The 23743-nt window shown below is 42.9% G+C and overlaps 1 protein-coding gene across 1 annotated transcript in view; it reads left to right on the forward strand.

The window, feature by feature from the left end:
* The window catches only part of RGP1 (RGP1 homolog, RAB6A GEF complex partner 1), a 48946-nt gene extending 25986 nt beyond the window's left edge, over nucleotides 1-22960 (forward strand). The window contains exons 10-11 of the transcript XR_001895737.3: nucleotides 9306-9519; nucleotides 22695-22960. The gene's annotated coding sequence lies outside the window, so the exon portion shown is untranslated. The remainder of the gene's footprint in view (nucleotides 1-9305; nucleotides 9520-22694) is intronic.
* Nucleotides 22961-23743: the final 783 nt, after the last annotated feature.

The following is a 23743-nucleotide window of genomic DNA, read 5'->3' on the forward strand; positions in this document are numbered from 1 at the left end:
TCTACTATTCTGTATTAGCCACTTAACTAGTCTCCGTGCTGTCTAATTCTATTCTATATTATATATACTGTTGCCATTTTATTCTTCTTGGAACATTGTTTTCATCCTGAGATTTCCCTGTTTAAGAACCTTCTCCCTATCTCTTATAAGAACTTTTCAGGCTAGCCTTGTGTTAGCATTCTTTAGGATCCTCATTGTTTAGCTGAATGTGAGCCTAAATCCATCCTATTATGAGTAATTAATGGGCTATATAATAGTGAGATTAACTGAGTTCCTCCCTATTCCTAGACTTCACCTTTGGCAGGATTTTCATGTGTACGGTTTTAATCAGGCATGACAAGAAGATACAAAAGAAATAGAAAATCACAGCCTATAAAAAGCAAGTTACATAATAATACCAATAATATTATCCTATTTATATCTCACATGCATGCATTTTTTAAAACAAGAATGAATATATAGAAATTGCCTGGAAGAAAACACATTAGGCTGGGCGCAGTGGCTCATGCCTGTAATCCCAGCACGTTGGGAGGCCAAGGCAAACAGATCACCTGAGGTCAGGAGTTTGAGACCAGCCTGGCCAACATGGCGAAACCCTGTCTCTACTAAAAATACAAAAATTAGCCGAGTGTGTTGGTGTATGCCTGTTATCCTAGCTGCTTGGGAGGCTGAGGCAGGAGAATTGCTTGAACCTGGGAGATGGAGATTGCAGTGAGTCTAGATCTTGCCACTGCACTCTAGTTTGGGCAACAGAGCAAGACTCCATCTCAAAAAAAAAAAAAAAAAGAAAACACATCAGACTGATGACAGACATTAACTCTGATAAGAGAGATTGAGAAAGGAGAGGAGGTGAGGAAGAGAGACTCCTTTTTTTTACTCAGGAGGCTGAGGTGGGAGGACGGCTTGAGGCTAGGAGCTTGAGGCTATAGTGAGCCATGATCATGCCACCACACTCAGCCTGGGAAACAGTGAGACTCTGTCTCAAAAATAAAATAAAATAAAATAAAATGAAAAGAAGAAGAAAGAAGAAAAAAGAAAAGAAGAAGAAAAGTGTTTAGTTTTCCCTCAATGGAAAAAGGTTAATTTTAATTCTTATTGCTTGGTCTGATTTTTTAAAATTTGACTTAAGCTAATGATGAGAAGTGTGCATATTCACACTCTTTAACTTCTGTGAATTGAATAAGAAATTAACCTCCATTTCCACTGACAGAGGACTCGTTCTTCTGGTATGTTTCAGAAGGCTAATGGAGCAAGGATAACCTTATATTACCAATGGGCTGCTTAATCTCTATAATGATTTGTTGGCCAGCTACTATTGATAACAAAAAATACTTTTAAATAACCGTTTCAAAATGCTTTTTTCAACTTTATTGAAATATAATTTATATACAAGAAGATGTACCCATTTAAAATGTACAATTCAGTGAGTTTTAACAGATGTATATACCTGTGTAATCATCTTCCCAATCAAGATATAGAACATCTCTGTCACCACCCCACCACTGCCCCCAAATTTCCTTATTACCCTTTGCATTTACTCCCCACTCATTGCAATCCACACTGATCTGGTTTCTATCACTGTAGATTTGTAGAGTTTCATGTAAATGGAGTCACAGAGTATGTATTTTGCATTCTGCATTTGGCTTCTTTAACTCAGCACACTGTATTTGATATTTAGTCATGTTTTTATGTATATTAATAGTTTGGCCAGGCACGATGGCTCACTCCTGTAATCCCAGCACTTTGGGATGCCAAGGTGGGTGGATCATGGAAGGTCAGGAGTTTGAGACCAGCCTGGCCAACATGGTGAAAATCTGTCTTGACTAAAAATACAAAAACTAGCTGGGCGTGATGGTGTACGCCTGTAGTCCCAGCTACTCAGGAGGCTGAGGGAGGAGGATCTCTTGAACTCAGGAGACAGGTTGCAGTGAGCCAAGATGGCGCCACTGCACTCCAGCCTGGCAACACAGCAAGACTCTGTCTCAAAAAAAAAAAAAAAAATTGTCCATTTTTACTGCTGAGCAATAATTCATTGTATGGACATACAGCAGTTTATTTATTCATTCATCTGATTATGGATATTTGGGCTGTTTTCCACTTTTTTGGAAGCTGCTATGAACACTCACATTGAAGTCTTTGTGGACATATGTTTGCATTTTTTAAGATCAATGCCTAGAAGTGAAATATTAGGTCCTGTTGTAAGTGAATGTTTTACTTGATAAATAAAAATTGCCAGTTTGGTGCAGTGGCTCATGCCTATAATCCCAGCACTTTGGAAGGCCAAGGCAGGCAGATTGCTTGAGTCCAGGAGTTTGAGACCAGCTTGGACAACATGGCGAAACCCCATCTCTACAAAAAATACAAAAATTAGCTGGGTGTGGTGGCCCAGGCCTGTAGTCCCAGCTACTCGGGAAGCTGAAGTGGGAGGATCATCTGTGTCTACAAGGCGGAGGTTGCAGTGAGTCATGATCTTGCTGCTGTACTCCAGCCTGGGTAACAGAGCATGACCCTGTCTCAAAAAAAAAAAAAAAAAAGTTACTAATTTATTAATAAAATAAGATACATTTTTTAAAAAGAGAAGTGCCATACTGTTTTCCAAAGCATCTGTACAGTTTTCCACTTACTAGCATTATATGGGAGTTCTGGTTGCTTTGCATCCCTGCCCGCAGTTAGTATTGTCAGTTTCTTTTTTATTTTTTTTGAGACAGAGTCTCGCTCTGTCGCCCAGGCTGGAGTGCAGTGTCATGATCTCGGCTCACTGCAAACTCCACCTCCCGGGTTCAGGCCATTCTCCTGCCTCAGCCTCCTGAGTAGCTGGGACTATGGGCGCCCGCCACCACACCTGGCTAATTTTTTGTATTTTTAGTAGAGCCGGGGTTTCACTGTGTTAGCCAGGATGGTCTTGATCTCCTGACCTCGTGATCCGCCTGCCTCGGCCTCCCAAAGTGCTGGGATTACAGGCGTGAGCCACTGCACCTGGCCTTAGTATCGTCAGTTTCTCAAAAAAAAAAAAAAAAATCATTCTAGTAGATGTGTAGTGCTGCCTCATTGTGGTTTTAATTTGCATTTTCCTAATGTTTAATGACTTGGAGCATCTTTTTATGTGCTTTTTTGTCATCAGTATCTCATATTTGGTGAAATCTATTCAAATTATTTGCCCATTTAAAAAACTGGAATGTTTGGCTTCTTGTTACTGAGTTTTAAGAGTTCTTTATATATTCTGGATACAAGTCCTTTGTGAGTATATGAATTAAAGATATTTTCCCCCACTTGGTGGCTTGCCGTTTTGTTTTCGTTATAGTGTCTTTTGAGGAGCGGAAGTTTTAAATTTTGGTGAAGTCTAATTTTTTGCTTTTTTCTTGTATGGCTAGTGTTTTTTGTATCCTGCATAAGAAATCTTCCCTTATAACAGGTCACAGAGATTTTTTTTTTCCTACATTTTCTCCTATATCTAAAAGTTTTATGATTTCAGCTTTTACATTTAGGTCTTTTATGTCTATGATCCATTTTGATTGCATGCTTAATTTTGTTCTCACTGCACAAAAGACACAGTAGGAAAGGAAGAATCTGGAATAAAGATGACTGCCTCTTTCAAATGACAGACAGGTTGTAGAATAGAAATATTAAACTTTTGTTCTGTGTATTATCTTCATCTAATATTTATTAAGTAGTAACTGTTCAGTAGTAAAATATATATAGATTACCTACTATGAGTCAGGCACTGGAGTTACAGTAATGAAAACACTGGACAATGTCCTTGCTCCCTTGGAGTTTTTATTGGAGTGGGCAAAATTGTGTTTTTATTATGACGAGCATCCATTGTATATATGTTAAAGTCAAGAAAAATGTTGTTGCCTCTCTGTGGTTTCTCAAATCCTCAATTGAAGGAAGCATTGTTGGTAATCTTCTTTTTTTTTTTTTTTTTTTTTTTGAGACAGAGTCTTGCTCTGTCGCCCAGGGTGGAGTGCAGTGGCCAGATCTCGGCTCACTGCAAGCTCCTCCTCCCAGGTTCATGCCACTCTCCTGCCTCAGCCTCCCGAGTAGCTGGGACTACAGGCACCCGCCACCTCGCCTGGCTAATTTTTTGTATTTTTTAGTAGAGACGGGGTTCCACCGTGTTAGCCAGGATGGTCTCGATCTCCTGACCTTGCGATCCGCCCGTCTCGGCCTCCCAAAGTGCTGGGATTACAGGCTTGAGCCACCGCGCCCGGCCGATGGTAATCTTCTTAATATTATTGTGTGATAGAGCATGAACCTCTTTCCACGAAGAGTCACTGATCTGCAGAGAAAAGGGAATCTTGGGCTGCATACAACCAACTGTAATACAATGTGTCATGTGGTAGAGCAGTACTGGATGCAGAATCATATTAAATGATCTCATGTTCCTGTTACTATTGAGGTGTAATGACCAGACTTAATGCTCTTTTCTTTGGTTTAAGTGAATTGGTTTTATTTTATTTTATTTTTTTTTCCAGAAGAGTTCATTAATACTACCTTTGGAGAACTCTTAGATCTCTTTTCTGATAGCCAGAGGACCAGACACCTTCTATAATTAGCCATTCATGTATTCCTTAAAACGAGTCATACTTTGTGTTAGTGATACCACCATTCTTCAAGCCATTTCAAGTATTAAAAATAAGTTCTATTTACTATTAACCTTTATAAACTAATACCAGTATTAAATAGCCAAATAATAAATGGTGTTAAGTCAGAGCAGGATGAGCTGTATGACCTAGTCTTGGATGATGAGTAGGATTTTAGTAGATACAAATAAAGAGGGCAGATTAATTTATATTGATGGATTTGAGGAAACAGATGATATCAGCAAATACACTATTCATGGCTTGACTCCTTTATCATCTGTCCATAACAGACATCATTAAATTCATCATGGCATTCTTTCTTGCTGAGCGTGGACATAGCCTGGTAAGACTAGAACTAGATGATAGGAAAAGAAACGTAGACATTAAGTGGACATTTGTTGTTGTTGTTGTTGTTTTGCACTCCGTTGCCCAGGCTGGAGTGCAGTGGCACGATCTCAGCTCACTGCCATCTCCGCCTACCAGGTTTAAGCAATTCTTGTGCCTCAGCCTGAGTAGCTGGGATTATAGGCGTCCACCACTACACCCGGCTAAGTTTTTGTATTTTTAGTAGAGACAGGGTTTCGCTATATTGGCCAGACTGGTCTCCAACTCCTGACCTCAGGTGATCTGCCCGCTTCAGCCTCCCAAATTGCTGGGATTACATGCATGAGCCACTGTGCCTGGCCAGAATTTTTTTTTTTCTTTTTTCAGACAAGGTCTGGCTCTGTCGCCCAAGTTGGAGTGCAGTGGCTCACTGCATCCTCCCACCTCACCCTCCCAAGTAGCTGGGACCACAAGCATGTGCCACCACTCCTGGCTAATTTTTGTCTTTTTTGTAGAGATGAGGTTTCACCATGATGCCCAGGCTGATCTTGAACTCCTGAGCTCAAGCGATCCACCCACCTTGGCCTCCAAGAGTGCTGGGATTAGACATGAGCCACTGTGCCTGACCGTGGAGAGGTTATTTTGAAAGAGACATCAGTGAGATTTTATGGAGATATCTGACCCTGGAGGTCAAGATGTGGGGCATTCCGTATGTGCAACAGGGAAGCCCTTGGCACAGAGACTATGAAGGGTTTCTGTTGCATGCATCTGAGGGGTGCAATAGGATCACAACCGCACTCAGAAAAAATAGTGCCGGGGAAGACAGTGCAATTTATTCTGCCAGAGGGTACCACTCAGGCTGTCTCCAGGCTGAGAGAGACCCTAGAGTTATACTAGCACAGAGTTGGACCATGGTTGCCTGCAGAGTAAGCAGCAAACAGGGGCAAAGGGACATTGGCCTGGAGATCTTAAGAAGCTGGAGGAGCACTTCCTCAAGGGTTGCAACTTTTTCCTGCTGCTATGAAGTCCCCTTCCCCTGATATATCCAGATCCATCTCAGGTAGATAAGCAGGAGAGGGGTTGCTATCTGAGAGACTGAGCAATTTTTATTCAAGAGAGTCTGAGCAGTACCTAAAAAGACATTAACTGATCAGATAGGACTATGTTAAAGTGGTTTGGGGCTTATGAGGGACAATGTAGGCAATTGTGAAGATGCACAAGACCTTCATGTGAGTAGAGGGTGCCCTCAGTTCACCCACCACTTTCGATAAAGTGAGACAGGACTGAATGTGGAATGAGGCATGCCTGTTTACAGTGTCCAACGAGGACTGATTGGGTCCATTTGAGGTAAGTTAGGTAGCAAGCGGCCTAGCTGAGCAGGGAGCTAGGTGCACTCAGCTGCAGGGGCACTGTGTGCCCATGTGTACCTGCCTCAGCACCACCAGTGTCACAGCCCTGGCTGCACCCATTGCCAAGGAAGAAAGAACCATGTGGTTGAAACACATCTACTGTACCTGGCCCTGTCAGACTTGGGAGGACAGGTTCTTGTCTTGTTGTCCTTGATGCTGTTTCCATCAGCATCCACCTGTTATCTCTCCTCACCCTGAGGAGCTCAACCCATCCTGATTTTGTCATTCGTTTTTTTTTTTTTTTCTCATTCACTCATTCTGTTATTGAGTCTGTTATGCCATACACTGTGCTGGGGACTGAGGACACAGTATTTTGTAGAGGTAAGGGAATAAACACACACGAATACAATGAAGTTTGAACAATATTAAGCTTCAGAAATATTACTGAGAAAATACAGAGTCTTATTGGAGTACACATTTTTGGGGGAACATAATTTGTAAAGGAAGTAGGGAGGTTTGTGCTGTGACCTGAGAATGATTTTGAGGTAATCAGATGAAAAGTGCAAAGAAAGTTTCAGGCAGAGGGAACAACATGTGCAAAGATGAGAGAGATTAAAGGAACGAAAGTTCAGTGTGTCTAGAGTATAGAGGATGAGGAAGAGGGATGTGATGTGAGACGAGGCTGAAGAGAGGCAGGGACCTGACCATGGGGCACCTTGAAATTCAGGATCAGTTGTTTATATTTCATCCTAAGCACAATGGGAAGCTATTCAAGGGTTTTATGCAGAGGAGTGACTGCCAGCATTGCATTTTAAAAAAAAGAATTTAAAAAATTTTAATATAGTTCAAATCTGCATGTCTGGTTCATTTCAGCTCCTTCACTGCCAAGCTTCGGGGCAGGGACTGCTTCAGTTTCTCTGCCTAAGATTCTTACCAGCACTGCATTTTGAATGTTTATAGTGTGGATTGGAGTGGATCAACACTAGATGCTGGGAGACAAGTTAAGGTATTGTTACATTAGTCCAGATGAAGGATGATGGTGGTTTGAACTGCATAGGGTAGAGGTAGTAGAGAAGATAGATTTGGGGCATATTTTGGAGGTGTGTCCAGCAAGGCTTAGATGTGGAGAGTAGTGAGGGAGATGGAGAATTCAAGGATAATTGAGGTTTTTGGCTGAGCACCTATGTGGATGATAGTGTCCTTTGCTGAGTAGGAAAACATTGGATGGGAATATATTTTGGAGGGAAATCATGTGTCTTGTTTGGATGTTGAGTTCGAAGTTCTTGCAAGACCATCAAGTGAAGATATCCTGTGGACAATTAGATATATGATTTGAAAGCTGATAGAAATGGACTAGCGATTCATTCTTGGCATACAGAAATTGGTTATTGGAGCAACAGGCATAGGTATTACCGTAGAGAGAGAGAGAGAGAGTTGAGTGGAAAAAAAATCTAGAATAGATCCCTGAGGATCATCAATCAACGCAGGGGCAGGTAGAGAAGGAAGAATCGGTAAGAGACTGAGAAACAGCTGCCAGGTGGTTGGAAAAAACCTGGACAGTGTGGTGTCATGGAGGGTGTACCACTACAGTCAGCTGTAGGGGAGTGTCAGAGTGTTTGGCTGCACTCCTGGAGATGCTCAGGTTACTTATAATAATTGAATGAGTGGGTAGGCTACAGAGGATCAGAGGATCACACCTGGAGCTCCCAGCCTCCCCTAAGCCTCTCCCTAATAAACACAGCAACCTTCTGCCTGTCAAATCAGAAGAAAACCTGAACTCCAGGAAGTAGCAGGGGTTCAGAGGAAAGACCAGGTGCTCACACAGGTGTATTATACCTTCAAGGTAAACCTTTAACCTGGTGAGGTTTGGTAGGATCAGAATGAATTTCAGTCTCTGGATCTGAAGCATCCCATTCATTTTGTTGCCCTCTTATCACTTCCTAGAAGCTGACCTTACTTTTTTCTGTGTCTGTGCCTCTATCTTTGCCCCTCTGATTCTCTAGCCCAGTTGATTCTCCTTGGCTCTTGATCTTGGTTTAGTTTGGCTAGCACCCCTTTTCTGAGGAGTAACTTCCATAACAAATATTTACAGTAACCCCTCTGCTTGGCTGGCAAGTCCCGGAATCTGTGTCCTTACGCACTGCCCTAAAAAGCAGTCATCCCAGAACACAGCCCAGCTTTATTGGCCTAGATATGATTAGATGCTTCCTTTACCCCTTCTGGAGGTGTTAGTGGTTCTGAGCCTTGGAAGTTCTGTTCTCCTTAACCATCTCCTTCTCTCCTGTATTGCTTGTCTGAAACATATTTATTAGCTAGATGTTAAGGTTAGTAGTTCTACCCTTCAGTTAAGATTGATGAAAAATTAGCCCAAAATTGCTGTCTTCTAATTCCAAAAATCTATAATCTCTATGTTCTATGAATTGGGTCTGAGGCTAGCTCTTAGCTTATTTCGGGACCTAAATTTAACATACCCTGGGTTTAAGTGGTGGCTTGTAATTTATATGTAGGAGAAGCTTAAGGGGAGAAATCTGATTGGAAGAGAAGGGAGGCAGTTAGGTTTGCCTTAAAGCTGAGTACACGAGAGTAATCTGATCAGCTGGCTGGGACTGACTGCTAGAAAAATTAAAAAACAAAGATGTGATTGATAAAAATGGGTACTTTGTTCATGTAAGTGAGTTTTAAAAATGTAGACTCTAAGACCTTTTTTCTCTACCTTCCATTGGCCAATTATTGCATTTACATAGTTTCTTCCTTCCTTCCCCAAACAAGGTATAACACCATTAACCTGAGAATTTTAAACCCATACTTTGCTCACTTTTTTTCTATTTATGTAGTATTTTTATTTGATTTGCTTTTGGGGGAGGGGAGGCAGGAGTTGCCATTTGTGCCAACAACTCTTCCTCAAATCTTCCAAGCAGTCTTTTCCTTGGGGAGTTGTACTACAAAATTCTACTAATTATGGTTGTGCAATTTTGAGATACCTTACATATGTAGTGACAATGACACATATGCCCACACCCAGTGAAACAAGGTCATTTTCTACTGTCAGTTATATGCATCAAGGTGACGGGTGATGGCATGGTTATGGATTAACTCACCAAGGAAATGAGTGTGGAAAGAAGAATGCAGAAATCTGAGGACTAGAGCCTGGAGATTGGGAGCTTCGAGCTCAGAGGAAGAAGAGGATCTTCATCATGGGGAGACATCAGCTGGATATTGAGATGGAAGGATGACTATGAGTATGAGCTATTATAGAAACCATGGTAAGAGTTTTAAGTAGATGACAGTAACATCAAATGTGACTGATGTGTAACTGGAGGAACTTACTGTCATATGCAAACTAACAACTCCACTGTATTCTTCTTCAGCTAGATCATTTGTAAAAATTTTATACTAGACTACTCAATTCTACTCAACAAATATTTTTTGAGCTGCATACTAACTGTGGTGGGGTTGTATAAAAGAGCTATAAAGTTGTGTTTTAAAGTGATATTTCTTTATAAACAAATATGCTGCAAATTTATATGTAAAACTCTCAGACTTTACTGGTGTATTCGGTAAGTGGAGACTACAGACCTATTTCAGTGACATTTACAAAAACTCCTTTGGTATTCTTTCATCCTTGTGGTACCTTAAAAAACCCACATGTAGCTTCTTATTACAAAAGTAATACATAATTATTGAAAAATACAGCCAGGCATGGTGGCTAACACCTGTAATCTCAGCACTTTGGGAGGCTGAGGCAGGAGGAGTTCAAGACCAACCTGGGCAACATAGTGAGACCTTGTCTCTACAAAAAATAAAAAACAAATAGCCAGGTGTGATGGTGAATGCCCATAGTCCCAGCTACTCGGGAGGCTGAGACAGAAGGATTGCCTGAGCCCAGGAGGTTGAGCCTGCAGTGAGCCGAGATCGCACTACTGCCCCTCAGCCTGGGTGACAGAGTGAGACCCTGTCTTAAGTAAAAAGAAAGAAAAGAAAAGAAAATAAATAAATAAATATATATATATATTCTAGCACATACTGTTCCTAAAGAGACAGTCACTCTGAACATTTTGATTTATACTGTTCCAGGTTTCCTTTTTCTTTTTTTTGAGATGGAGGCTTGCTCTGTCACCCAGGCTGGAATGCAGTGGTGCTATCTTGGCTCACTATAACCTCTGCATCCTGGATTCAAGCGATTCTCCTGCCGCAGCCTCCCAAGTTGCTGGGAGGACCAGGCCTGGTTAATTTTTGTGTGTTTAGTAGAGATGGGATTTCACCATGTTGGCCAGGCTGGTCTTGAACTCCTGACCTCAGGTGATCCATCCACCTTGGCCCCCCAAAATGCTGGGATTACAGGAGTGAGCCACCAAGCCCAACCCCAGGTTTCTTTTTTAAAATTATTTATTTATTTAATTTTTAAAATAAATAAAAGAGACGGGGTCTTGCTATTTGCCCAGGCTGGTCTTGAACTCCTGGGCTCAAGCAATCCTCCTGCCTTGGACTCCCAATGTTGGGGTTGCAGGTGTGAGCCACCACGCCTGGCCCATATTATTATTTCTGAAGATCTTTTTTTAATGTGAAAAAATAGTCCATTGTTATTTCAGTTTTAAAGCCACTTTAAAAACATGTGTATTGGTGCAAAAACTTTATTCTTTGATGATAAATTTCATTAAAACAGTAAAAAATTATTATAATTTGGTTGAATGAAGTGAATGGTTAATCTGGGTTATTCTGGTTTTGGTTGAATGGACATGGGACTCTGAAGGGGTTATACCCCAGTTCTAACACTGCTGGGTCCTCAGGAGACTCAGCTTCAGCACCTTACTCCCCCTTGGCAGCAAACGCCTCCCTCCCTGAGAGACTGATTGTGCTCAGTTCTGGTCAGGGCAGGCTGCACAGGCCTTTTGCTGGATGACCCGGTAGGCAGACTAAGTGTGTGCCTTTAGGGGCTCAGCAAAGCAGTGGTACTAAATAGATTTGGAGGAAAGGATGTTGATGTGTTTTTAAAAACGTGGAAGTAGTTGGCCGGGCGCAGTGGCTCACGCCTGTAATCCCAGCACTTTGGGAGGCCAAGGCGGGCGGATCACGAGGTCAGGAGATCAAGACCATCCTGGCTAACATGGTGAGACTCCCTCTCTCGGGAGGCTGAGGCAGGAGAATGGCGTGAACCCGGGAGGCGGAGCTTGCAGTGAGCCGAGATCGGGCCGCTGCACTCCAGCCTGAGCGACAGAGCGAGACTCCTTCTCAAAAAACAAACAAACAAAAAAACCACAAAACAAAACAAAACAAGCAAAAAACAAGGAAGTAGTTGCTATGGGGAAATTTGAATTTATTGATTTTATTTTTATTTCTTGTTTGGAGGAAGGGAGTACTACAATCTTTTTAGTGTTTTTGGTTTTTATATAGGTCAATTCCCCTCTTTGACTCATCCCAACTTTTGGTGGGGGGGGGCTTCAGTCACATCCTTGTCTTTTTAAGTAACCCCCTCCCCATATTGTCCCGAGGATTGGGAAGCAGGAAATTTATAATGCCCTTTTCTCTCTCTTTTCTCCAAATTCATTTTCTCTCCTGTGTTCCTTTGGGAGAAAAGGGAAATTAGTTCTGTCTCTTCACTCCTCTATATTACTCCATCTGGATGGACCCACACTGATAGCAGTGAACCTTGAACTTGGCAGTTTTGGAGCCAGAGTCTTTGCTCTCAGTGCAGTAAATTCATTTTTTTTTGTTTGTTTGTTTAGCTGCCAGATTTAGAGTCCAAACAGGAAAACAGAACTCACTCTGAGCATTTAAACCAGAGGGCATTTAATCCAGAGAATTAGCTGGCTGTGAATGTGGTGGAAGAGCTGAGAAGCCTTTCAAGGGAAGGTGAGGCAATGCGGGGGAAGATTAGCAACCTTAGGAACTTTCTGTCATCCCTAGGCTGCGGGAAGGGGGGGAAGTGCAAGGGTCAGGGTAACTTAGAAGCCAGAACTTTGGGGGCCTTTTTAAAGATGGGGTCTGTTGCCCAGGCTGGAGTGTAGTGTTGTGATCATGGCTCATTGCAGCCCGAATCTCTTGGGCACAAGTGATCCTCCTGCCTCAGCCTCCCGAGTATCTGGGACTGCAGGCATGTGCCACCACATTTGGCTAATTAAAAAAAAAAATTTGTTTTAGAGACAGGGTCTCCCTATGTTGCACAGGCTGGTCTCAAACTCGTGGGCTCAAGTGATCCTCCTGCCTCAGCCTTCCAATGCCTTGGGATTACAGGCATGAACCACCGTGCCCAAGAAAGATAGCATTTTGACATCTGCCAAACAGCAGTTTGGCATGGACTGTCAGCAAACAGTGGTTTGTGATAACTAGCTTGTTAAATAAAAAGAGAGTTGTTCTTTTCCTCCCTTCCCTCGTCTTAGTTCCCAACCACCAAGGAGCTAAAACCCTTCAGGAGAACCTTCCAGAGAACTAGAAGAGGAGGAGCAGAATCAATAGAAGGGATCATATTCTCCTCTCCACCGCAGGTTCTTTAAGCCATGGCTTACGATGAGTTCTGCATTGGACCTGAGACTGGAGTTTTAAGCCATACTGGACTGAGTTTTTAAATAACCAAAAGGGAGCAGAGTGTTATGGACTCTGACCATGATGTTGTGAAGAGGTACAAAAGAGACATTTGTCATGGCACAGATGAAGACTGTGATGAGTGGCAGGTTATGTTTATATCTGACCAAGCTCAATGCTCAACAGATAAGTTCAATTTATCCATCACTAAATCTATCCCTGAATCCATTGTCCCACCTTTCCCTGAAGTCTCAGAGGAATTTCTTTTTCTTTTAAAGTGAATTCCTGGCTGGGCACAGTGGCTCACACCTGTGATCCCAGCACTTTGGGAGGCTGAGGAGGGTGGATCACTTGAGCTCAGGAGTTCGAGATCAGCCTGGGCAACGTAGTGAAACTCCATCTCTACCAAAAATACAAAAATACAAAAAAAAAAAAAAGAAAGCAACCAGGTGTGGTGGTGTGTGTCTGTGGTCCCAGCTACTTGGGAGGCTGAAGTGGGAGGATTGCTTGAGTCTCGGGGGATGGAGGTTGCAGTGAGCCGAGATGGCACCACTGCACTCCAGCCTGGGTGACAGAGTGAGACTCCATCTCAAAATACAAATAAAAAAATAAAAATAAAGTGAATCCCTTCATCCATACTCATATATCCATTAAGAAAATATTTATTTGAATTCTAAAATGTGTTGCCAATGTGAGGTACAAAGATTAAGGACAATAAAATTCCTTTTCATGGAATGCACAATCTAATGGGGTAGAAAGTACCTACTTTAAAACCAATGTATTAAATTAAATTGAAAAGTGGCCTGATTAAGCCTCAAAGAAGAGTAATTAGAATGCAAGGGAAGAGAAAACATTTCAGGCTGACAGAAAACCCATGGGCATGGAATAACGTGGCCCACTTAGAGGATTATAGATAGTTCTATATGTTTAGAAGGCATATGTGGCTGCAGAGGAGGCTGGAGAGGAAGATGGAGCCAGGACCACCTGGTGGGCTGAGATTCTTGTTCTCCACCCTGCAGGCTAGTGGCTCTGAACAGCAGTAGTACTTTTCCTGGAGGGGCACTTTGGCAGGTAGTGGGTGTGCAGGAGGTAGTGGGGGCAGGGGGGAGGAGGGAGGAGGGCAGGTGGGAGGTGGTGGGGAGGAAGGGGGCATTTTCTTGGTTGCTATAGTGATGAGAGTGGGTGCTACTGGCATTGTAGTAGTTGGAGGCCACAGATGTTAGACTCTGCAATGTGAGGACAGTTCCACATAATTAAGAATGTATTCCATGAGAGAAGGAATTTTATCTTGTTTTGGTTGTTAATCCTTGTACCTTGACACTGGCAATACCTTTTAGGTGTCAAATAAATGTCCTGCATTCGGCATGATTTAGAGATCCTGAGTTCTGCAGAGTCTTCAAATATTGCACCAAACAGTTGTGTAGGGTGTTATATATAAATACATCTGGTCTATTATTGCTTATCCTAACACTGGTGTTTAATGCCATATCTTTCTTTATGGAGTGGCTTCTGATCTCTTAAATCTAAATTTGTTCATTCCTTGTAATTAGATGATGGAAGCATCTAATTACAATTAGTTGAGTGCCTCCTTTAGTGTTCTATCACAGTTATATGCAACCATTTACATATTGAAATACCTATTTTTAAAAATAAGTTATTGTCTTTTATTTCTCTAGTTTTATTTTTTTTTTGAGATAGAGTCTCACTCTGTTGCCTAGGCTGGAGTGCAGTGGCGTGATCTCGGCTCACTGCAACCTCCACCTCCCAGGTTCAAGGGATTCTTGTGCCTCAGCCTCCCGAGTAGCTGAGATTACAGGCGTCTGCCACCATGCCTGGCTGTTATTTCTCTTCTATATTACAGTTAGGACATTTTATTGATGTTTTGAAATTATGTGTAGAGATAGGTTGTATTATCTATGCATTTTATTTTAAGTTAGTAAAGGTGCCGTTAGAAAATAATTATTAGAAGGAAGATTTAGGTTTGGTAGCATCAAGAGTCATTGTTTAGTCACTGATTTTCAAAGTGTTATTTTGAGCTGTAGAGCTCAAACATTTTTGTTCATGAGCTCCTTAAAATAATAACCCACTCACACAATTTTAAATTGAAATCTAACTTTATTATTACAAGATTTTTTGTTTTTGTTTTTGTTTTTCGAGACGGAGTCTCGCTTTGTTGCCCAGGCTGGAGTGCAGTGGCGCAACCTCGGCTCACTGCAATCTCCACCTCCTGGAATCAAGTGATTCTCCTGCTTCGGCCTCCCGAGTAGCTGGGATCACAGGTATGTGCCACCACGCCTGGCTACTTTTTGTATTTTTAGTAGAGATGGGGTTTCTCCATGTTGGTCAGGCTGGTCTCAAACTCCTGACCTCAGGTGATCCACCCTCCTCGGCCTCCCAAAGTGCTGGAATTACAGGTGTGAGCCACTGCGCCAGGCCAGATAAAGTAGACTTTTAACTATTTTATTGAATAAAGTACATCAACTATGAAATAAGTTAATTTTTTTTTTTTTTTGAGATGGAGTTTTTCTCTTGTTGCCCAGGCTGGAGTGCAATGGTGGATCTCGGCTCATTGCAACCTCCCCCTCCTAGGTTCAAGCAATTCTTGTGTCTCACCTCCCAAGTAGCTGTGATTACAGGAATGCGCCACCAGGCCTGGCTAATTTTTGTATTATTAGTAGAGACGGGGTTTCTCTATGTTGGTCAGGCTGGTCTCGAACTCCTGACCTCAGGTAATCCACCCACCTCAGCCTCCCAAAGTGCTGGGATTACAGGCGTGAGCCACCATGCCTGGCTAGTTACTTAATTTTGTTTTGAGACGGAGTCTCACTCTGTCCCCCAGGCTGGAGTACAGTGGTGCAATTTTGGCTCACTGCAAGCTCTGCCTCCCGGATTCACACCATTCTCCCGCCTCAGCCTCCCAAGTAGCTGGGACTACAGGCGCCCGCCACCTTGCTCGGCTAATTTTCTGTATTTTTAGTAGAGACGGGGTTTCACCATGTTAGCCAGGATGTTCTCGATCTCCTGACCTCATGATCTGCTGGCCTCAGCCTCCCAAAGTGCTGGGATTACAGGTGTGAGCCACTGCGCCCAGCCCTTAATTTTTTTATTCATGGATTTTATTCAATGTAGCTGAAGTATTTTTGTGGCTTGTAAAACTTTTCAGTTTAATTTTCTCTTTTTATTTTATTTTTAATTGACAATAATTATATATACTTATGAAATACAATGTGATGTTTTGATACATGTATAGTGTATAATTATCAAATTAAGGCAATTAGTAGCTCAAAAATTTATCATTTCTTTGTGGTAGGAACATTCAAAATCCTCTCTTCTAGCTATTTTGAAAAATACAATAATATTGTTAACCAAAATCACCCTATTGTGCAATGGAACACTGGAACTTACTCCCCCTGTCTATCTGTAACTTTGTACTAGTTGGCCCACCTCAACCCATCCACCCCTCCTACCTATGCTTCCCAACCTCTGGTAACAATTATTCTACTCTTTACTTCTAAGAGATCAGGTTTTTTGTTTTTTTTGATTCCACATATGAGTGAGATCCTGTGGTGTTTGTCTTTCTGGCTTATTTTTCTTAACTTAATGTCCTCCAGGCTCATCTATGCTGCTGCAAATGACAGGAATTCATTCTTTTTTTTATGGCTGAATAGTATTCCATTGTGTAAATATACCACATTATCTTTATCCATTCATCTGTTGATGGACACTTGGGTTGATACCATATCTTGGCTACTGTGAATAGAGCTGCAATAAACATGGGAGTGCAGACATTTCTTCAGCATACTATTTCCTTTGCATAAATACCCACTAGTGGGATTACTGGATAATATGGTAGTTCTGTTTTTAATTTTTTGAGAAACCTCTATACTGTTTTTCATTATGACTATACTAATTTATGTTCCCACTAGTATAAAAGTTCTCCTTTCTCCACATCCTCATGAGCATTTGTTACTTTTTGTCTTTTTGATAATAGCCATTCCAACTGGGATGAGATGATATCTAATTGAGGTTTTGATTTGCATTTCCCTGATGATTAGTGATATTGAGCATTTTTTCATATACCTGTTGGCCATTTGTATGCGTTCTTTTGAGAAATGTCTATTTTGCCCATTTTAAAAATCATATTATTTGGGTTTTTTTTTTTTTTTTTTTTTGCTATTGAGTTGTTGAGTTCCTTATATAGTCTAGGTATTAACCGTTTAGATGTATAGGTTGCAAATATTGTCTTCCATTCTGTAGCTTGCCTCTTCATTTTGTTGACCGTTTCCTTTGCTGTGAAGAAGCTTTTTAATATGATGCAATCCAATCCCGTTTGTCATTTTTGCTTTGGTTGCCTGTGCCTTTGAAATCTTATCCAAAAAATCCTTGCCCAGTCCAATGTCATAAAGGGTTTTTCCTGAAATTTTTTCTAGTGCTTTCATGGTTTTCAGTCCTTACATTTAAGTCTTTAATCCATTTCGAGTTGACTTTTGTAAGTGGTGAGAGATAGGATGTTTATATATTTATTTATTTAGAGACAGAGTTTTGCTCTTGTCACCCAAGCTGGAGTGCAATGGCACTATTTCGGCTCACTGCAACCTCTGCCTCTTGGGTTCAAGTGATTCTCCTCCTCCCTCAGCCTCCCAAGTAGCTGGGATTACAGGTGCCTGTCACCACACCTGGGTAATTTTTGTATTTTTAGTAGAGACGGGGTTTCACCATATTGGCCAGGCTGGTCTCTTGGCCAGGCTAGTCTTGAACTCCTGATCTTGTGATCTACCTGCCTCGGCCTCCCAAAGTGCTGGGATTACAGGTGTGAGCCACCGTGCCCTGCCCTATCTCTATATATTTTTAAAACAGAAGACAGGGTCTCACTATGTTGCCCAGGCTAAACTTGAACTCCTAGTCTCATGAGATCCTCCTGCCTTAGCCTCCTGAGTAGCTGAAACTACAGGCACACACCACCCCGCTCAGTTGAAAACACCCCATTTTAATGCCAAGCTTTACTCTTCACAGAACATGGATATGGTGGGGAAAGACAGGAAGCCCCATTCATTGAAGGCACTTTGATTCATCTTCACAAATTTCCCTAGACCAATACTTGATGTATATATCCTTTTTCTTGGTGCTCCAAAAGTTTTTACACCCTAGAATAATTCATCATAGTAAAATTTGGCTTGGGGGAGGGGCATGCCTTTCTATTGTAAACTGGGAGGGTTGTTGTCAGCACAACTGTTGTGAGCACAGGTCATTCTCAGGCAGATCAGTTTTGGGACTGAGTACATAAGGAAGTTCAGGGTCTGGAGATGGATTCCCTTAAAGCTATCTGCACAAACATAGTCCCTGGAAAGCCTTTTTGTGCTACCACTGTTTGAAGGCTGCTGCCCAGAGGTTCCCTGAAGGTGCCTCAGGGGTTCTGTTTGAGAATGAGGTGAAGGCGAAGGGTTTCTGGGCCCACTCCCACTGTTTCATCTGGAGCAGCTGGGTTTTTTTTTTTTTCTTTTTTCTGTTTTACGTGTACGTTTTCATCTGAAGGAATAGTTTTGCTGCTAAAAATAACAGTGTGAAAAACATAGCCTCCAAGGGGGACCATTTAAAGATTTTAAGCAGTGACATGACATAATTAGGTTTTTGTTTCAAAAGATCGCTTTGGCACCTGAACATATCGTGGAGGCTGGACTGGAGGGAAGTGAGACTGGAGAGACCCAGAGAGAACACAGAGTAAGAACTGGCCACTCTGGGCTCCATCCCAGGGCCAGCATCCACTTTAGATGGAGCCAGGGTTCATGGCTTGCCAGTCTCCACTCAGCTCCTTCTCCCATTTGCATTTCCTGCCTGGCCTATGACCACCTTTGCCTTTGCGACCCCTGCCTTTGACTGTTTTTCGTCTTGGATATCCAGTTGGCCACCTAATCCTGTTGTTTCTTTCCTCAAATTACCTTAGATTTGTTCCTCTCTCCATTACTATCCCATCATCCTAGATTAGGCACTTAGCATTTCAGGCTTGAGTTTCTCCAGGAACCTCTTCACAGTTCTTCTTGCTTTCAGTCTGTCTGCCCACCAATCTTACATCACTACTGCTTAGCTTCTCTTTGTTCTTCATGACATATTGCAGTACGGTTTTGCCCATTTTTACTTCAGATTTCTTCTCTTCTTCCCAGTCTTTGGCTTCCATAGAAAATTCTACACAGAGCAGAAGATTAAAATAGTGACTAGTGCATTTCCAGTCTCTAGAAGCAGTGACAACCATGTTTCCTTTGCCTCTTTTTATGCCAGATATTTGTGGAGTTAGCAGGACTTAAAAGGCAAGGGGACACCTTTCCCTCTTGCCACTTGCCTCTTACCACTTTTTCTTTAGTGAAAGATTTTGTGAAGTGGAATTTCAAATTGAGTGGGGAGGAGATTATTTCAGGGAATATTATATTTGAGACTTCATGCTATCGGACGCTCCCAAGGGGTCGTAAATAACTATTGGGGTTGGTAATAATGACAAAGGGTGGAATAGGAAAATAGGGAAACAATCTATATACCTAGGAAGATGGGCCAAGTGTGAGACAGCAGAGAAGACCACCAGGGCCTTCCTGGAGACTCACAGAGGTGCCAGTCCAGGCCCGGATGGAGCAGACAGGTGAAATATGGTTCACCTGGAGCTTGAATCATCAAGAAAATAAATGTTTGTGGTTGCTTCTCCTGACGATTCTTAAATTCCTCTCTAAGGAATCATTGGCTGTCTATGAAACAATTTCCATGGGAAAATGACTTGTTTGGACTGTATTTTCACAAAGCTGATATTTCTGGTCCTTAGAATATGATACCTGTTTGTCTTTTAAAACATATATCTATTCAGGTAAGTTGGAAGCTGGGATCTGATTTGAAAACATTTTGAACTTACAAAGATGTGTATGAATTCAAAGTAAAAACCCTTGACCCTTTAAACAATCACAGCAGTGCCATCCCCCTGCTTTTTTTTTTTTTTTTTTTTTTTTTTTTGAGACAGAGACTTGCTCTGTCCCCCAGGCTGGAGTGCAGAGGTGCGATCTCAGCTCACTGCAACCTCCACCTCCTGGGTTCAAGCAATTCTCCTGCCTCAGCCTCCTGAGTAGCTGGGATTACAGGTGCATGCCACCACGCCTGGAGTTTGTATTTTTAGTAGAGATGGGGTTTTGCCATGTTGGCCAGGCTGATCTTGAACTCCTGACCTCAGGTGATCTGCCTGCCTTGGCCTCTCAAAGTGCTGGGATTACAGGCATGAACCACCACACCTGGCCCACAGCAGCCTTTTGAGGCTGTTGAATATCTGTGAGAAGATGAACTGGATCTTAGATCTCCAACCATACTGTGCACTGCTGCGTGGCTGGGAGGGAAGTAGGAGTTGGAGGGGAACTAGAGGTTTGACCTGATTTCAGGATTCTGTCTCTCCCTTATGGGGCTAAAGTAAAGAATGCAGAATTTGAATAAAGTCTGTATTTGCTTTCTATATACTTTACTACATTTCTTTTTCTACATTACTTTCTCCTTTTCCTATTGAGATGTGTTGTGAAGTGTCTTTCCTGCGTTATTCGATCTACCTTTCCATGGCTGTTCTCTGCCCTCTGTTGGCAGGTTCTCTTGGACCTGTCTGTCTGTGTGCAGGGGACAACTGCATGGAGTCAAAGCCCATTTCTGCTAGTCAGGTCAGCAGAGAGAAGTCTGGAAGATATTTTGTTTTCTGGATTTCTGTAGGCCTAGGAGGCATGATCTGGTGTAGAATAAACCTGAGGATCCAGATTCAGCTGCACATATAGGTCAGTTATAAAATGTTTAATGCTGTCAGTTTGGGGCATCAGAGCCTGTCATGAAGATTAGCATGAGCCTGAATCCCATGGTGGTTGCAGAGCTCAGCTAGGGTCTTAAGGCACCTTTGGCCTGAGTGAAACCAGGATTAGGATTTCTTTTGAAGAAGGAACAGGGCAGCTTGGAAACCATAGGAAATTCTAGCAGCTGGCCAATTTGATGCTCTGCAGTTTAGTTCTGCATCAGAAATAAGGTGTTTGGGGCTGGGCATGGTGGCTTACGCCTGTAATCCCAGCACTTTGGGAATCTGAGGCGAGTGGATCACTTGAGGTCAGGAGTTTGAGACCAGCTGGCCAACATGGTGAAACACTGTCTCTAATAAAAACAAAAATTAGCCAGGCGTGGTGGCGGGTGCCTGTAATTCCAGCTACTTGGGAGACTGAGGCGGGAGAATCACTTGAACCTGGGAGGTGGAGGTTGCAGTGAGCCGAGATTGTGCCACTGCATTCCAGCCTGGGTAACAGAGTGAGACTCCGTCTCAAAAAAAAGCAAAAAAAAAAAAAAAAAAAAAAAGAGATAAGGTGTTGATTGACTCTATCCAGAAGAAATTATAGCTGGTATCTGTCTGTGAAGTAGAAGAAGGCCATGACAGTGCTACAAAGAGAAAGTTGGACCCTAGCTGGTTGCTGCTTAGGCCAGTAGAATCTAAATTTCCCAGGTTTTCTATGTATTGCAGCAGGGTCACCAAATACAGCCAAAATATTATTGTCCATATCAATGAGAGCAGTGATAGCTTGGATAGTGGGATATATACATAACCGAAGGTCTCATTTATCTAATATTTTCAGCTTCCCCTCAAACATGAAAAAATAAATACCAAAAGCCTTTCACTGTATGTTAATAAAAAACCTCATTAGGTGATTTATCTTTTATGTCCCCACTCCTTCCCACTTCCCTTTTGTCTTTTAAAATTGATTTTTAGTTTTTACTTGTGTTTTCTTTTTCTTTCTTTCTTTCTTTCTTTTTTTTTTTTTTTTTGAGATGGAGTCTTGCTCCGTTGCACAGTGGTGTGATCTCTGCTCACTGCAACCTCTGCCTCCCGGATTCAAGCGATTCTCCTGCCCCAGCCTCCCAAGTAGCTGGGATTACAGGTGCCCGCCACCGTGCCCAGCTAATTTTTCTATTTTTAGTAGAGATGAGGTTTCACCTTGTTGGCCAGGCTAGTCTTGAACTCCTGACCTCAAACGATCCTCCCACCTTGGCCTCCCAAAATGCTGGGATTATAGGTGTGAGCCACTGCACCAGGCTCCTTCCACTTCCTTTTTTTTTGTTTTTTTTTTTGGAGACAGGATCTTGCTGTCACCCAGGCTGCCTCTATCCTCTGGGCTCAAGCGATCACCCCACTTTAGCCTCCCAAGTAGCTGGGACCACAGGTTCGTGCCACCATATCCGATTGATTTGTTTGGTTTTTAATAGAGATTATAGGCATTACAGGCAAGAGCCACTGCACCTGGCCCCTTCCTACTTTCTAGTTAAGTGGCCAACTGGAAGGAAGAGGGAAAGGCAAGATGCTTGAATGCTTAATCCCTAACATAATAAATTGTCCTTAATGTTCAGAATAATGACATATCATGCACTTGTACTTGCTTAGGAGTCGGGGTGACAGTGGTAGTGGTGGCTGATCCTCACTGAGGGCTGCAGGTGTTCCAGAGAGACTCACCTGGGTATTTGGTAGCTATTATACTGTAAGCACAGCTTTCTGTGGTAAGTTCTATGAGTCAGCAAAATATCTGTAAAGAGCCTCTCCTTGGAGACCATGAAACCTGCATTTTAGTCTCTCTTTTGCAACTAAAAAGCCATATGGGATTGGGGGAGAGGAGCAAGTAAGGACACTGCGACTTTCCTCTCCGGGATTTGGTTTTCAATTATCTTTAAATGAGAGGGCTAAACAATATAGTTATATGATTCCTCCTAGCCCTGCCATTCTGTAATTCTTTCAGGAATTTTGTCATTTTGGATTTGCTTGTCTCATAAAACAGTGAGTAGTTGCTTAAAAATCAATTATTCTATTTGGTTGACTTGGTCTAAAGTATTTCTCATGTTGTCTCTTCATTCTTTTGACTGTTCCTTTTTTTTTTGCCTTGGCCAGATAGGACAAATTCCTTTTCACTACAGTATTGGGAGCCTGGAACTAGAGTTACCACCCCTCTGCGTTAAAGAAGGAGCTGTCCTGAGGCTTCTCTACTGGGCTTGAGGCAAGAACATTGTCAGGGGCGGTCTGCTCTTGGCCTCTTGCCCCAGGGATTGCAAATGTATGTGCCTCAAAGGTAAGGGCTGTATCATTCGGCTTTCTTTGTATTCACAGTTACAGCTTGTGCTAGGCAGCCCGTGTTCAATAAATACCGTGCCTAAGGATAAAGTAGCATTGTCCTTAATTTCCCCCCCCAAACCACTAGGTGTCGCCTTCATCTCAGGGAAACCATGCCCATCCTCGCCCTATACACTCCCACCCCACTCCAGGGCTCCAAGAGCGCTCTTGGTGATTTCTGGAGAAATAGCTTGAAGGGGGAGAGAAACCGTGGCTCTCAGCGCGGGCAGAGAATGGGCTTATGTGCATGTCCTTTATGACAGTTGGAGGAAAATCCCCAAGGTCCCATAGCAGTCCCTCTCAGCCACCATGAGATCATCCCTCACAAGCTGTTCTTGGGGTCAGATTGGCACTCCAGATATGGGGGCCCCGGGGAGAGCTTCCTAAGGCTGGAAGCCTGGGAGCAAGGTGGAACCCCAGGAGAGGGTGGATGGGCTTCCACTGCGGGGGGGTGTCCCGCCCGTCCGTTACAGGCTTTCCCCAGGCGCCAGCCCGCGCTGTGCAGGAGACAAAAGAAAATCGAGGCCCTGACCGAGCAGATGGTGTGGAGGAAGCCGGTCGGGCTGCGGTGGGCCTCTGAGGACACGGGGAGGGCAGGGGGTCATGGAGACAGCGGGGGGCCTAGGGTTGAGTCCCAAGCAAGAAGGAGCCTCGTGGACTTTCTAAGGACTGGTGGGAAGTGTAGCGCAGGGGCCCCTGGCTGCTGGAGGGGCCCGTCCAGGGAGCGGGCATGGTCCTCGGTGGAGTAAGCGGCACTGCCGTCGGGAGGGCGCTATGGTTTGCTAGGTGGGGGTGCTGGTGAGGACACCACACGTCTGGGGATCCTCGAC

This window comes from Papio anubis, chromosome 13 (assembly GCF_008728515.1).
Source record: "Papio anubis isolate 15944 chromosome 13, Panubis1.0, whole genome shotgun sequence".
In the NCBI taxonomy this organism is placed as follows: Eukaryota; Metazoa; Chordata; class Mammalia; order Primates; family Cercopithecidae; genus Papio; species Papio anubis.